Below are 14125 nucleotides of genomic sequence, written 5' to 3' on the forward strand. Positions count from 1 at the left end.
AATGTTATGCATTGCTAATTTTAAATGCACTTGCAATATGGTGTCTATTATAATAGAAGTATTTTTTTTCTGATTTTTGCTATTTATTACTCATTCCTGCTTTTCAGGTTGAGGAGACATTATACGTGTTCATAAGTGTTTTTCTTTCCTTCTGATACAAAATTCTTACTTTGTTTCCATCAAAGGAACTCTTTAAGAATAAGGCAAAAGTTAATTCAACTGTTCTTAAAATGTCTTCACACTTGGAGCCTGATTCATTTAAGTCAATTTTCAAAATAAATCTTATTTATTAGGAAAAAAAAACAAACATTTATAGGGAAATTGAGAAGATAGTACAGAGCATTTGCATGCACTTGCACTCAGTTTCTCCAATGATTGATATCTTATATCAGTACGGGACAAATGTTAGCTAATGAATCAATATTAAAATATTCGCATTAACCAAAGATGATACTTTATTCAGATTTCCTTAGTTTTTCCTAAGTTACCACCCCTCATATGACATTCAATTTGTCCTCTTGTTTTCTTAGGCTCCTCTGGATTGTGACAGTCTTTCAGCCTTTCCTTGTTGTTGTTGCCCTGGAACACTTTGAGAAGTAGAGTATTTTGTAAAATTTCCCTCAGTTGAGACATGTCTGTTGTTTATCTCATGATTGAACTGTTTTTGTGGATTATATACAGAGATATACTGCCATTTTTATTATATCATATAAAGGATAGATACTATCAACATGATTTATCCGTCTTGGTATCGATCTGATCATCTTGCTGAGGTAGTGTTTGTCATCTTTCTCCGTAGTTAAGTGATTCTTCTTCTTCTTCTTCTTCTTCTTCTTCTTCTTCTTCTTCTTCTTCTTCTTCTTCTTCTTCTTTTTCTTCTTCTTCTTCCTCTTATTATTATTATTATTATCATTATATTATCATTATTATTTTAAGTTTTTCATAATATATTTTGTAGAGGGAAATTACTATGTGTATTCCACACGTAAGAGTGGGAAGCTATGCTCACCAACGTGAGGGTGGAAAGTCTGCACAAATTGTTTGAAATTTTTCTATATGGGAGATTTTTCTTCCTTGTGTGTTTGTTTTTATTTTCCTTTTCAAAGATGTTATTTAATTATTTGAGAGAGAGGGGGAGAGAAGAGAAAAACCATGAGTGAGAGGGGCAGATGGACAGGGAGAAGCAGGTTCCCTGCTGAACAGGGAGCCTACATTGGGACCTGGATCATGATCTGACTTAAGGCAGAAGCTTAACTGACTGAGCCACCCAGGTGCCTCTATTTCTTTCTTTCTTTCTTTCTTTCTTTCTTTCTTTCTTTCTTTCTTTCTTTCTTCTTTCTTTCTTTCTTTCTTTCTTTCAATAATAAATTTACTTTTTTTTGGTGTTCAATTTACCAACATACAGAATAACACTCAGTGCTCATCCCGTCAAGTGCCCCCCTCAGTGCCCGTCACACATGCACACCCACCCCTGCCCTCCTCCCCTTCCATCATCCCTAGTTCGTTTCTCAGAGTTAGGAGTCTTTATGTTCTGTCTCCCTTTCTGATATTTCCCACACATTTCTTCTCCCTTCCCCTATATTCCCTTTCACTATTATTTATATTACCCAAGTGAATGACAACATACAATGTTGTCCTTCTCCAATTGACTTACTTCATTCAGCATAATACCTTACAGTTACATCCACGTTGAAACAAATGGTGGGTATTTGTCGTTTCTAATGGATGAGCAAGGCCCACCTTTTCTCTCCCTTCATCTTCTGAGTCTCCTATGACATGAATGTTATTGTTTTAATAAGTGGCTGAGTTCCCTAAATCTGTCTCTGTGGTCCATAACTTTCGTTGTTTTTAAGGCTTCCACTTGGGACTGCATCTCAGTTATAGCATTTTTAACGTTGGCCTGACTAAATTTTAGTTATTTTATTTCTACAGTAAGGGATGCTCTAGTTTTCTTTTGTGCTTTTTCTATCCCAGATGCTATCTTTATAATCATTGTTTTAAACTGTAGTTAGACATCATATATTTGTATTGATGAACTTCCTGGCTGTGAGTACTACCTCATGTTATTTTATGGAGTTGAATTTCTACATCTCATTATTTTTTCCAGAAAAGAAAGAAGGAAGAAAAAGAAAAACCAAGAAAAACAATAACAACTTCCTCCCCCCCAAAAAAAAAACCCACCAGATTATTTTGGCCTCCTTGTTAAAAGATTCTAAATCCCAAAATAACAACCACAATTAAAGTACCATGAGTGTAAAAATAAGAAATATATATGGTACGTACATAAAAATTAAAATAAGGCAATTAATAAAATAGAATCAAAGAAAATAAATGAAAATAAAGCACAAATTACAAAGGAAGCTAGACCCTACTTTCCAGGCAGTGCTGAATCTCTACAGCCTCTGTGGTCTGACAACTTGTTGGCAGTGAGTGGTCTGTGCGGGGTCTGGGGATGGCCCATGGTGCTGATTGTCAGGTGCACATCTGCCTAGGTGATGCACCTGCAGGGTCAGGGGCCAGGTGGGTTTCAGTGACTCTTGCCTCCAGCGGGTGGCACTGTGCTGCTCCCTGAGACTCAGCGCTGTTTGGCATGATGCCGGTGGGGATGCTGGGTCCTCTGGGTCTGGGGCTGATCATCCCTCCCCCAGTCTGTAGGCCCTCCACAGAAGAGCCCCCAAGCTCATTTCTCAGAATCCTGCTTTCACTCTGCCTACGTCCGAGCTGCTTTTGGTTTTGTTTTTTTATCTCAGACTGTTGTGCCCAAGATTGCGAATCCGAGAAACCACCAAGAAGCCCACACCGAAGCAAACACACAATGGTTTATTTATAAGCTCGAGCTGGTGTCCGAGTATACCCGACAGAGCGGAGCAGGGACTTGGACCCCGAGGTGGGTTTTAGCTTAGTTTTAACGGCTTGTCTCAGGGACCTCCAGAAGGGCTAGAGGAATTCCTCGAGTTCTGTTTACATTTTGATATGTGGCCTTCAAGGGCATTGAGCTCTGTTCTCATTCTAATAGGGGCTTCCTACCCTTGGCCTGGGCTCAGTTTTGATTCTATTGTGGAGCTTTCTAGGACATTAAGCTGTAAACAGCAAAGGTTCCACACCTGGAAGGGGTATGTCACACTGTTGCTATATGCTGAAAATGCGGTACTGGAAACAGGAAACCCGGGAGCCTCCACCAAAACGTGTTAGAACTAAGGAGTGAGTTCAGTAAAGTCACGGACACAAACTGACCCTACAGAGCAGAGTAGCCTTGCTGTGTCCTGACAATGAGCACTCAGGAAGGAACGGAAGGACGTGAAGGCCTTCTCAGGAGCATCAAGGAGAATAAATAATGAGACTGAACCAAAGGAGCACAAGACTTGTGCACTGAACCATACCAGGCTCTGGGAGGCCGTCCTGGGCTCATGGGGTGGGAGCCTCATCTTGTGAAAATGTCTGCAGTTCCTGTAGGCACCCTCAGTTTCAATGTCATTCCTATCAAAATCATGGTGGCAGGTCTTAGAAATAGGAAAAAAAATCCATAACATCTACCCGCCCCCACAAATGACCCGGGACAGCAAATCAGTATTTGAGAAGCAGGACAGATTGGGATGCAGCACTTCCCGATTTCAAATGATGTCACAGAGACACAGGATAAAGCAGTGTGGTTTTCGGGCCCCCACCTGGCTCCGTTGGTTAAGCATCCGACTCCTGACCACACCTCCTGTCCCGATATTAGGGGTGGTGAGTTCTAGCCCTGGGCTGGGCCATGGACGAGGCATGGAGCCTATGTAGGCAAACCAGTCCCACGGCGGGTGGTCCCAGTATAAGCTGAATGAGCAAAACAGAGAGTCCAGAAGGAAATGTGCTTTGATACAACTGATTTTTTAACTTAATTTAATTTAAACCCAATTAATTAACGGATAGTGTATTATACTTTCAGAGGAAGAATTCGGGGTTCACCAGTTGGAGATAACAGCAGTGCTCATGACATCACATGCCCTCCTTCATGCCGGTCTCCTGTTAACCCACCCCCCCGCCTCCAACGACCCTCAGTTTGTTTCCTATCATTAAGAGTCTGTATTTCCTGCAACTGTTTTCATCTTGTTTTTCCTTCCCTTCCCAGTTGTTATATGCTTTGCTTCTTTAATCCCACCTATGAATGACACCACACGGTCATTCTCTTTCCAGACTGACTTATTTCACTTAACATGATCCCTCTAGTTCTATCCACGTCATTGCAAATGGCAAGATTTCTTTCTCTTTGATACCTGAGCACCATTCCTCTCTCTATGACCATCATTTATCTCCCATCCTTTTTATCCATCATCTGCCCGAGGGCACCGAGTCTCCTCCCACAGTGTGGCTACAGTTGACCCGGATACTGTGAACATCAGGACATGCAGGTGTCCCGATTCTCACTGCATCTGTATCTTCGGAGTGAGCTCAGGCCTTTCACCTGCTGGTCGCAGGGCGGCTCTATTTGTAACTTCCTGAGGAGCCTCCAAACTGTTTCCAGGGTGGCTGCACCAGCCCGCAGTCCCGCCCAGGTGGAAAAGGGTTGAGTGAGTTTTGTGGGATGTGGTAAAAGTCTGGTCCATATTTCATTTCGCGTCCTGTGGGCTCCAATTCCTTGTCCTTTAGTATTTCTGGGGAAGCCGGGTGTTGGGCTCTGTTTCAGTGAGACGTTTCCGAAGCTAACAGGCCACAGCTGGAGCCTGAAAGGATGCAGGTGCTGTCCCTGAAGCGCCCGCTGCCTTCTGCACAGCCTCCTACAGGGCCTGAGCATCCCGCAGGGGGCGCCCGAGCCCAGGCCCCACCCAGGGGGCATGAATGGGCAGTAGGCCTAATCTGCCTGCAATAACAGGAGCAAGCCTGTGCTGGGGTAGGCCTGAGGAGGACGTGCGGAAGCGTCCACGCTGATGAGCCACAGCTTCAGGAAATTGTGGGCTTGCATCCAGGCTGAAAGGAGCCCCTGGGCCACTCAGGACCCACGGGGAGTCTTCAGGAAGATATGGGCCCACATCCACGCTGACAAGACCCCTGGGCCACCTCAGGACATAAGTTGAGGCTTCTGGAAGTTGGGGTCCGCATTCACGGTGACAGGAGTCCCGGTCTCCTCAGAACCCTCAGTGATGTTCGTGAGGACGTTGGGTAACATCTACACAACAGGATTCTGACTTCTTTAGGACCCCCGGTGTTGACTTGGGGAAATATGGGATACCCCCATGCGGACAGAAGTCCCCAGCCTTGTCAGGGTCTGTGGTGAGGCCTCAGAAAAATGTGGGTGCCACATCCACACTGACAGGAGTCTCCAGCCTCCTCAGGACCCACTGTGAAGTTTTTGGAAGATTTGGGGCCACATCTATGCTGACAGGAGCCCCCAGCCTCCTCAGGTCTTATGGTGAGCCTGAGGAAAATGTGTGGCCACGTCAATCCTGACAGGACCTGGACTTTGGCTTCTGGAAATATAGGGCTGCGTCTATGCTGACAGGAGCTCACAGCCTCCTCAGGATGCGCCGTGAGTTTTCTGGGGGATGTGGGGCCATGTCCAGGCTGACAGGAGCTCCCGGCCACCTGAGGACCTGCTTGAGGCTTCCAGAGGATGTGAGGCATAGTCCACAGTGACAGGAAACCCAGCATCCTCAGGACCCGCTGACTATGACTCAGAAACATGTGGGGCCACGTCCGCACTCACAGGAGCCCTGCTTCCTCAGGATCCCCTGGAGGACTCTGGAGGCGCTGTTGGGGGCCACGTCCACATCAGAAGGGACTCCTCAGAACCACAGGGTAAGTGAATGGGTAGAATGAATGGTAGGGTCAGGGGAGGGGAAGCAGTTGGCGGTTAGGCTTAGGTTAGATGTTAGGTGTTTGTGAGTAAGCTTATGGTTACGGATTACAGGTTAGGGTGAGGGATAAGGGTAAGGGTCAGTGGTTAGGAGTTAGGATGGGTGTTAGTGATTAGGGAACGGGGTTAGGGTTAGCGATAGGATTTAGATGTTAGGGTTAGGGATTAGGCTTTAGGGATTAGGGCAGGAGGTTTGGAGGTGGGGTTAGGGTTATGGTTACAGTTAGGGTTGGGCTTAGGTTTGCATTTAGGGTTAGGGGTTAGGGTGTGAGTTAGGGTTAGGGGTAAGGGTTAGGGGTTAGGGTAAAAGGCTATGTTTAGGGTTAGGGCGAGGGTTAGGTTTAGGATAGGGGTTAGTGCTAGGTTTAGGGTTAGTGTTTAGTTAGGGATTAGGGTCAGGTCAGGGTTAGGGTATGGTTTTGGAAAAGGGTAAGAGATAGGTTTAGAGTGTAGTTTAGGAGTTAGTTTTAGGGTACAGGTTAGAGTACAGTTTGGGGTATGTGATAGGATTGGTATTGGGTTAAGTTTAGGGTACAGGTTAAAGTTAGGAATAGGATTTGAGTATATTAAGTTAAGGTTAGGGTTAGAGGTTAGGGTTAGATTTAATGTAGGGGTCAGGCTTAAGGGTTAAGAATAGGTTTAGGATTTAGGGTGAGGGTTGGCAGAAAGTTTCAGTGAATGTGTTTTGGTCTTGGGGTTTGTGTTTGGTTTTCGATTAGTGATGGGTTTTGTTTAAGGGTTACGTTAACATTAGGATTAAGTATAGGGTTAGGGTTATGTCTGTGTATGGTTAGAGTTTGGGTCTTGGCATGTGCCTGCACTCGGACTCCTAGTATTGGGCAGTTTAGTTTTATGCACTCTAGGTTTTGGGTTCAAAGATAGCATGACTCCACCAAGTCAGTGTCCTCCCCGGAGAATCAAAATACAGGCTTCTGCTGGGGTCAGAATAGACATGGCAGGCTTCTCCCGAGCTGAGCTAAGGAGGGGATTTGTGGGTCTAAAGACTCTTTATTTGGATTTTCAGTTGTCTTTCTGATATTATCTCTACTGTGCCCATGTTTCATCAATACTACCAATTATTATTTTAAAGTCTTACGTGAATTCCTGTTTGTAAACACAGTATGATATAGCTTCCGGTTTACCACATAGTGATTCAACCCTTGGATACAACGCCTGGTACTAGTCACAGGTGCCCTCCACTGTCCCTATCCCCTGACTCCCCATCCCCTCCCCCTTCCTCTGGTATTTATTAATTTATTCTCTGTGACTAAGAGTGTGTCTCTTGGTTTGCTTCTATCATCCCCCCTTCTGCCCCTTTGCCAGTTTGTTTGGTTTCTTAAAATCCACATGTGAATGCAATTATATAGTATTTGGTATCTGTCTTTCTCTGACTGAGTTCATTTAGCATAAATCCTTTCCATTCCTTCCACGTCATTGTAAATGGCTTCATTTCATCCCTTCTGATGACCGAGTGATGTCGCAGTGTGTATATTTACCCCATCTTTCTGCCCATTCATCTGCCGATGGACATCTGGGCTGTATCCACAGTTTGGCTATTGTTGATTACGCTGCTACAAACAATGTGCTGCGTGTTTAGAATGTACTAAAGTACTTTTGTATCCTCGGGGTAAATACCTAGCTCTGCAATTTTGGAATCGTAGGGTAGCTCTATTTTTAACTTCTTTTTAAAAATTTTTTTATGATAGTCACAAAGAGAGAGGCAGAGACACAGGCAGAGGGAGAAGCAGGCTCCATGCACTGGGAGCCCGAAGTGGGATTCCATCTCGGGTCTCCAGGATCGCGCCCAGGGCCAAAGACAGGCACCAAACCACTGCACCACCCATAGATCCCCTTTTTTTAACTTCTCGAGGACCATCCACACTGTTTTCCACAGTGGCTACAACTTTTTGCATGCCCACCAGGAGTGTAAGGGTGCTACACCTTCTCCATAGCCTCACCAACACCTGTTGTTTCTTGTGTTGTTAATATTAGCCATTATGACGGTTGTCAGGTGACATATAATTGTGGCTTTGGTTTGCATTTCCCTGATGATGGGTGACGCTTAGTGTCTTTCCGTGTGTCTGGTGGCCATCTGGCTGTCTTGTCAGAGACAAAGTCCATTCATTTTTCTGCCCATCTCCAGTTGCATAATTTGTTTTTAGGATCTTGAGATTTATATTTCCTTTATGTGTTTTGCATACTAACTCTTCATTGGATGTGTTGTTTACCAATTACTCCTTTCATTTTGTATGTTGCCTTTTAGCTTTGGTTTTTTCCTTCACTTTGCGGAAGGTTTTCAATTTGATGAATTCCCAACAGTATTTTTGCTTTTGTTTCCTCACCTCAGAGGCATATCTAGAAAGAAGATCCAGGGATCTCTGGGTGGCGCAGCGGTTTAGCGCCTGCCTTTGGCCCAGGGCCCGATCCTGGAGACCTGGGATCGAGTCCCACGTCAGGCTCCCTGCATGGAGCCTGCTTCTGTCTCTGCCTATGTCTCTTTCTCTCTCTGTGTGTGTGTGACTATCATAAATAAATAAAAATTAAAAAAACAAATTTGTATATATATATATATAAAAGGAGGTCCAATGGCCAATGTCAAAGATGTTGCTGCCTATCTTTTCTTCTTTGTATGGTTTCAAGTCTCACATTTAGGTCTTTCATCCATTTTGAATTTATTTTTTATATATATGGTGTAAGAAAGTGGTCCAGTTTCATACTTCTGCATTTGGTTGCCTGGTTTTCCCAATACCATTTGTTCTTTTCCTGGGGTCGGGGTTAGGGTTTGTTGAAGAGACTGTCTTTGTGCTTTGGATATTCCGTCCTGCCTTGTTGTCGATTAATGGATCATAGAGTTACAGATTTGTATCTTGTTTCGGCTTTCCATTCTGTTCTATTGATCTAAGCATCTCCTGTTGGGAGATCCTTGATTACTGATTCAATTTCTTTGCTGGTTATCTGTCTGCTCAAGTTTCTTATTTCTTCCTTTTTCATTTTTGCTATGTTATATATTTCCAGGAATTGATCTATTTCTTCCAGTTTCTAGGATGCTGGCATATAATTTTTCATAATGTTCTCTTATAATCGTTTGTATTTCTCTAGTGTTGGTTGTTATTTCTCTTTTCTCATCTGTGATTTTATTTGGGTCCTTTTTCATCTTTTCATCTTTTTTCTTGTTTAAATATTTTATTTATGTATTCATGAGAGACACAGAGAGGCAGAGGTATAGGCAGAGGGAAAATGAGGTTCCATGTGGGGAGCCTGATATGGGACTTGTCCCCCAGGACCCCAGGATCATGACCTGAGCCAAAGCAGATGCTCAACCATTGAGTCTCCCAGATGCCTTGCTGATTCAATTCCTTTGCTAGTTATGGGTCTGTTCACATTATCTATTTATACCTATTTCAGTTCAGCTCGTTTGCACATTTCTAGGGATTTGTCCATTTCCTCCAGGTCTCCCAGTATGTTAGCGTATAATCTTTCATAGTATTCCCTTATAATATAGGCTCCTATAAAGCTGCTATGCCTCTTAGTCTCGGTGTCCAAGTCCCTACTCCTCTGTGTCGGGTGCACTTGGACCCAAGATCCAGCTTGTAAAGAAACCCTAGGGAGTTTGCATCAGTGTGGGCACCTTGGTGGTTTCCCTGATTTACAATCTTGGGCACAGCACCAGGGCCTGTTGTCCTGACATCCCTTCCAGGGCCACACTGACCGCCCCACAGTTTCCCATGGGCCCTGAAGCCCCCTGGCTCAGCAGCCTCACCCCACCCTCTAGCAGTCCAAACATGATTTGGCTGCCGAACAACTGTTGATGTCCAGGTCTATCTGCGTGATGTCCCTGGAGGAGACGAGGCCTCCTCCTTCATTTCCTGTGGGAAAACCAGGGAGGAGGAGCCGGCATCAGGGACACAGACACTGGCTTGTCACCAGCTGCCATCCTAGGCAGGGAGCCCTGGGGCCACCATGGGAGTGTGTCCTGCCGAAACCTCCTTTCTTCTCCTGGGAGGCTGGGGATGGCCAGAGTACCCACCGTGGCCGTGGGACCTCTCTGATGGGCTGTGGCGAGCTGCTGTGGGCGGGAGGTGACTGAGGGTCAGCCTGGGTGGGAGGGAACAGGGGATCAGCCCAGGTGGGGAGGGGACTTGGGGGTGTTGTGCCCAAGATTGCGAATCGGAGAAACAACCTAGGAGCCAACACGGATGCAAACACACGAGGGTTGATTTACAAACTCGAGATTGGGTCCAAGTATACCCCACACAGCAGAGCAGGGACTTGGACCGCGAGGTGGGTTTTAGCTTAGTTTTAAGGGCTGGTCTCAGGGTGCTCCAGAAGGGCTGGAGCAATTCCTCCAGTTCTGTGTACATTTTGATATAAGGCCTTCAAACGAACTAGGGGTGGTAGAAGGGGAGGAGGGCGGGGGGTGGGAGTGAATGGGTGACGGGCACTGGGGGGTTATTCTGTATGTTAGTAAATTGAACACCAATAAAAAATAAATTAAAAAAAAAGGGCATTGAGCTCTGTTCTCATTCTAATATGGGGCTTTCTGGGACCTTAAGCTGTAAGCTGTTTTTTTCTTTTTTTCCTGTAACTGAAGTAATCTAAATTTTAGCTCTTATTCACAGGGTCCTGGGATGGCAGTACTTGCGCTAACAGTGAAGTTAATGTGGAACGGCCTCAATTTTCTCAGCCTCCCCACAGACAAGTGACTGAAGTTTAAAACTCCAAATTTTAGGGGCTGCCCTGGTGGAGACCTGTGCTCTTCCTGCCTGGGAGGGTGTCCTCGCACTCCTGGCCTTTGCTGCCCTGTCCCAGGAACTGGGCCCCGTGACTGCACAGGGATTTGCAGTTTATGGCCACACAGGGCAGACAGCTGGCCCGAGTCCTGCTGCTCTCAGCCGGGTTCCTGCTCCTGTGCCTGGGAACAGTTGGCGCCACTGTCCTTGGGACCCTGGGATCCTGAACCCGCCCTGTTACTCCAGGGACTGCCCCCCACTTCTCCACCTGAACACCTTAAGTCTGGTGTGTTCCCCATGCTAGGAGACTTCTGAAAGTTCAGATTTTGTGCACTGCTGCTTATAATATTGTGCATAGATTCGTCAGTTGGCTCTCTGCCCTTGTGGGATCGGGGGCTGTGTCTCCCCAAGATCAACTGATTGATTTTTTTTAAGATTTTATTTTTCTGTAATCTCTACAGCCCACATGGGGCTTGAACTTGCTACCCCAAGAACAAGAGTCCCATGTTCTTACGAACCACACAGAGCCGGTCAGGCTCTGTTTGAATGATTGATACATGTTAATTGAAGCAGGGGTCTTCCATGTGTCAGGGCAGAAACTGAGCCCACGCTTTGAGGTGTGGTGGAGTCATTTGGACCTGATCAATGTGAAAGAAATCATAGCTTCCCTGGGAGCCCAGGGAGGAGGGCCCACACACATGAAAAGTTGACAATTTCCTTTACGGTAGTAGTTATTTTACTATTTATTTAAAGTGTTATTCAATGGTAAATGTCAATCTAGGAATGGGATACAGTGAGAATGTTCTAGGATTCGGATGTAACTAAAGTTTCCTGTCCATGACTTAATGTTCCAGTTGGATGCAGAGATAGGCAAGGAAGCAAAGAGTTATGAAACATGGCACTGGGGTGCCTGGCTGGCCTGGTTGGGGGATCTTGATCTCAGGGTTGTGAGTTTGAACTCCATGTTGGGTATAGAGAGGACATGAAACGAAAATATTTAACAAATAATAAATGGATGAACAAATAAAGCATGACATCAAAGGTAAGTGTTTGCTTATGTCTCACCTGCGAACTATTCTTGATTGCCCCGCTTGCACTACTTGGCCCAGATGCCGTCCTACACAAGGGATAATCTCACCCGAGTGGAAGTGGGCGTCTTTCATTGTAAGACCTGTGGTTCCCCTCGTTCTGCAGGGAGACAAGAGCCTTGAAGCCACGAGTTCAGGGGATCAGCATACACTTAGGCAATGACCATTTCTGAACCCGGTAGCCAGAGCTCGGCCTCCTTTTAGGACAGGGTGTCATAACGAAGCCTCTTTGGTCATTGTCTTGGATGCAGGGTGGAGGCTAAACTAGAATTAGGAAGAACAAAAGAGGAGGAAAACCAGAAGCTGATATAGAGGAGGACAGGTTTTACCATCTGTAGCCTTCACAGGGACCTGGTGTCCTTTCCCAGGAGGGGCACCCCCTCCGTAGGATGGTTCCTGCCTCTCTGTGCTCCTTTTTGAAGCCCAGCAGGCACATCTACGTTCCTCCAGTACCTCTGCAGTCATGGTTTATAGCGTCTTCCATGTATCCTATTGGGGACCACAGCGTGGTGTATGTAACCATCCGGCTGCTGTTTGACAACATTGGGGGGATTCCGACTTTTGTTCGTTTTAGGTTGTGTGTGTATCACATGCAGATATCAAGTGCAGCTATCTGATCCTCTGGCTGGGTCACCCAAATGCCGAAATGGTTGACACAACATCATTTCTGGTGCTGGCGCTGGGCAGATAGCTGAGTTCTCCTTGCCAACTCGGGGCTCGCTCCTGCAGTGACTTTATGCTAGAGGGTCAGCTGAGCTGGAAGGTCCGACTGGGCCAAATTCCCATGTCTGGCAGGGGGTCCCGCTGAGCGCTGGCTGCTACTCTTCTCCCTGATGCCTCCAGCAGGGAGCCAGACCTTAGCGTTAGCTGGGGGGATAATGAGGAGCTGCCCATGGTGGAGAGCCCTGTTGCTGCCTGTGTGTGGGAGTCGAGTTGGGGTCAGGGCTGGGGTTCTCGGTCCCCTGTGCTGCCTGGCCTTCTGGCGAGCCCCATGCTCACCCAGCCCCTACTCACTAGGGCGAGGAGGGTGCCCTCCACACGCTGGTGTCAGAGATCCAGCACCACAAATTGTGCAGACTGAGTCCACCTGGTGAGGGTGGCCCAGGTTCGTGAGCTGCAAATGTGGGACCCAGGAAATTTAACAAAAATCCCCTATCCCTGGACAAGCAGGGCAGAACTGATTCCATTTTGTGCTACACCGACCACCTCCCCTATGACCCTTACGTGACCTGCTTATTGCTTAAGGCGCTGCCCCACCCTAGTCAGGCCGCTGGGCACACCCTAATTGGAAATAGGCTCATAACAATGTAACCCTGCTTTGTGTCCCCCAAAACTGTGGGACGATTCTGACCAAAGTAATAGGCCAGCTCAAGTGGATACTATAGGGTAAGGTGTAATTTAATTGGCCACCAGCGTGTGGACCGGCATGATCCTGCAACTTTCTGCATATCCCATGTGCCACTGGCCCCTATAAAGCTGCTATGCCTCTTAGTCTCGGGATCCACGTCCCTGCTCCGCTGTGTCCAGTGCAATTAGACCCAAGCTCCAGCTTGTAAAGAAACCCTCGTGATTTTCCATCGGTGTGGGCTCCTTGGTGGTTTCCCTGATTTACAATCTTGGGCAAAACACCAGGGCCTGGTGTCCTGACATCCCTTTCTGGGCCACGCTGACCACACCACAGGCCCTCTGTGCCCCAGGCACACAGGCACAGGGATGCGGGGAGGGAAGGAAATGCCCCGTAACACAGCCATCTGTGGCCCTTGGACAGAGGGAGCACAGACCTCCCATGTCGCTGTGCACAGACCCTGGTGACCTGAAGCTCCCTGGCTGTCACTCTGTCCCAGCCCCTCCTGGCCCAGGGCCAGAGCCTGAGTCCCAGTAAAGTCTGTGGGTCTTGACCCTGGCGACTGACCGCCCCTGTAAGGCATGAGGGATGTCAGCTGTGTGTACCTGGCGGCGCCCCTGCAGGATCTGTTTGGGGTCTGAATGGTGCCCCCTCCTCCTCTCTGGGTGTCTCTCTACGCCCCATGCAGAGTTCTGGGAGACACAGAAATGGCCTTGCTGTGCATTTTCGTACCACAACACTTTATTGACTTTCTACAGCAAACGGGCTCAGAGCCTATTGCGTGCCTTCCCCTGGGGAGGGAGACCTTTCTGTCCTTTAGGGGAGGGCAAGAATCCCACGGTGTGGGGGGGGGCGGGTGCTAGAGTCCACATCGTGGAAGCACGTGTGGACTCCGGGTGGGGGCGTGTGTCCTGAGATTTCAGCCTGAGTGACTATTCTGAGGACAGCAGAGATAACCTGGACCTGCAGCTCATGGGCTCCTGCACAGGGACCTGCAGGGCAGTTGGACCCCGGCCTTGCACCCTCTGGGGCCCCAATATCTGGAGGAGCCTACCGTCTGGTGTTGGGTTGGGTGGGGCCAACCAGCCTATCCATCCTCTCCCCACCCTGGGGTGTCCCGGGATCCCCCGGC

The 14125-nt window shown here is 47.2% G+C and overlaps 1 long non-coding RNA gene across 1 annotated transcript in view; it reads left to right on the forward strand.

The window, feature by feature from the left end:
• LOC144304760 (uncharacterized) overlaps positions 1-14125 on the forward strand; it is a 478638-nt gene that overhangs the window by 299807 nt on the left and 164706 nt on the right. The window lies entirely within an intron of this gene.

The sequence above is a fragment of the Canis aureus genome, chromosome 34 (genome assembly GCF_053574225.1).
Source record: "Canis aureus isolate CA01 chromosome 34, VMU_Caureus_v.1.0, whole genome shotgun sequence".
In the NCBI taxonomy this organism is placed as follows: domain Eukaryota; kingdom Metazoa; phylum Chordata; class Mammalia; order Carnivora; family Canidae; genus Canis; species Canis aureus.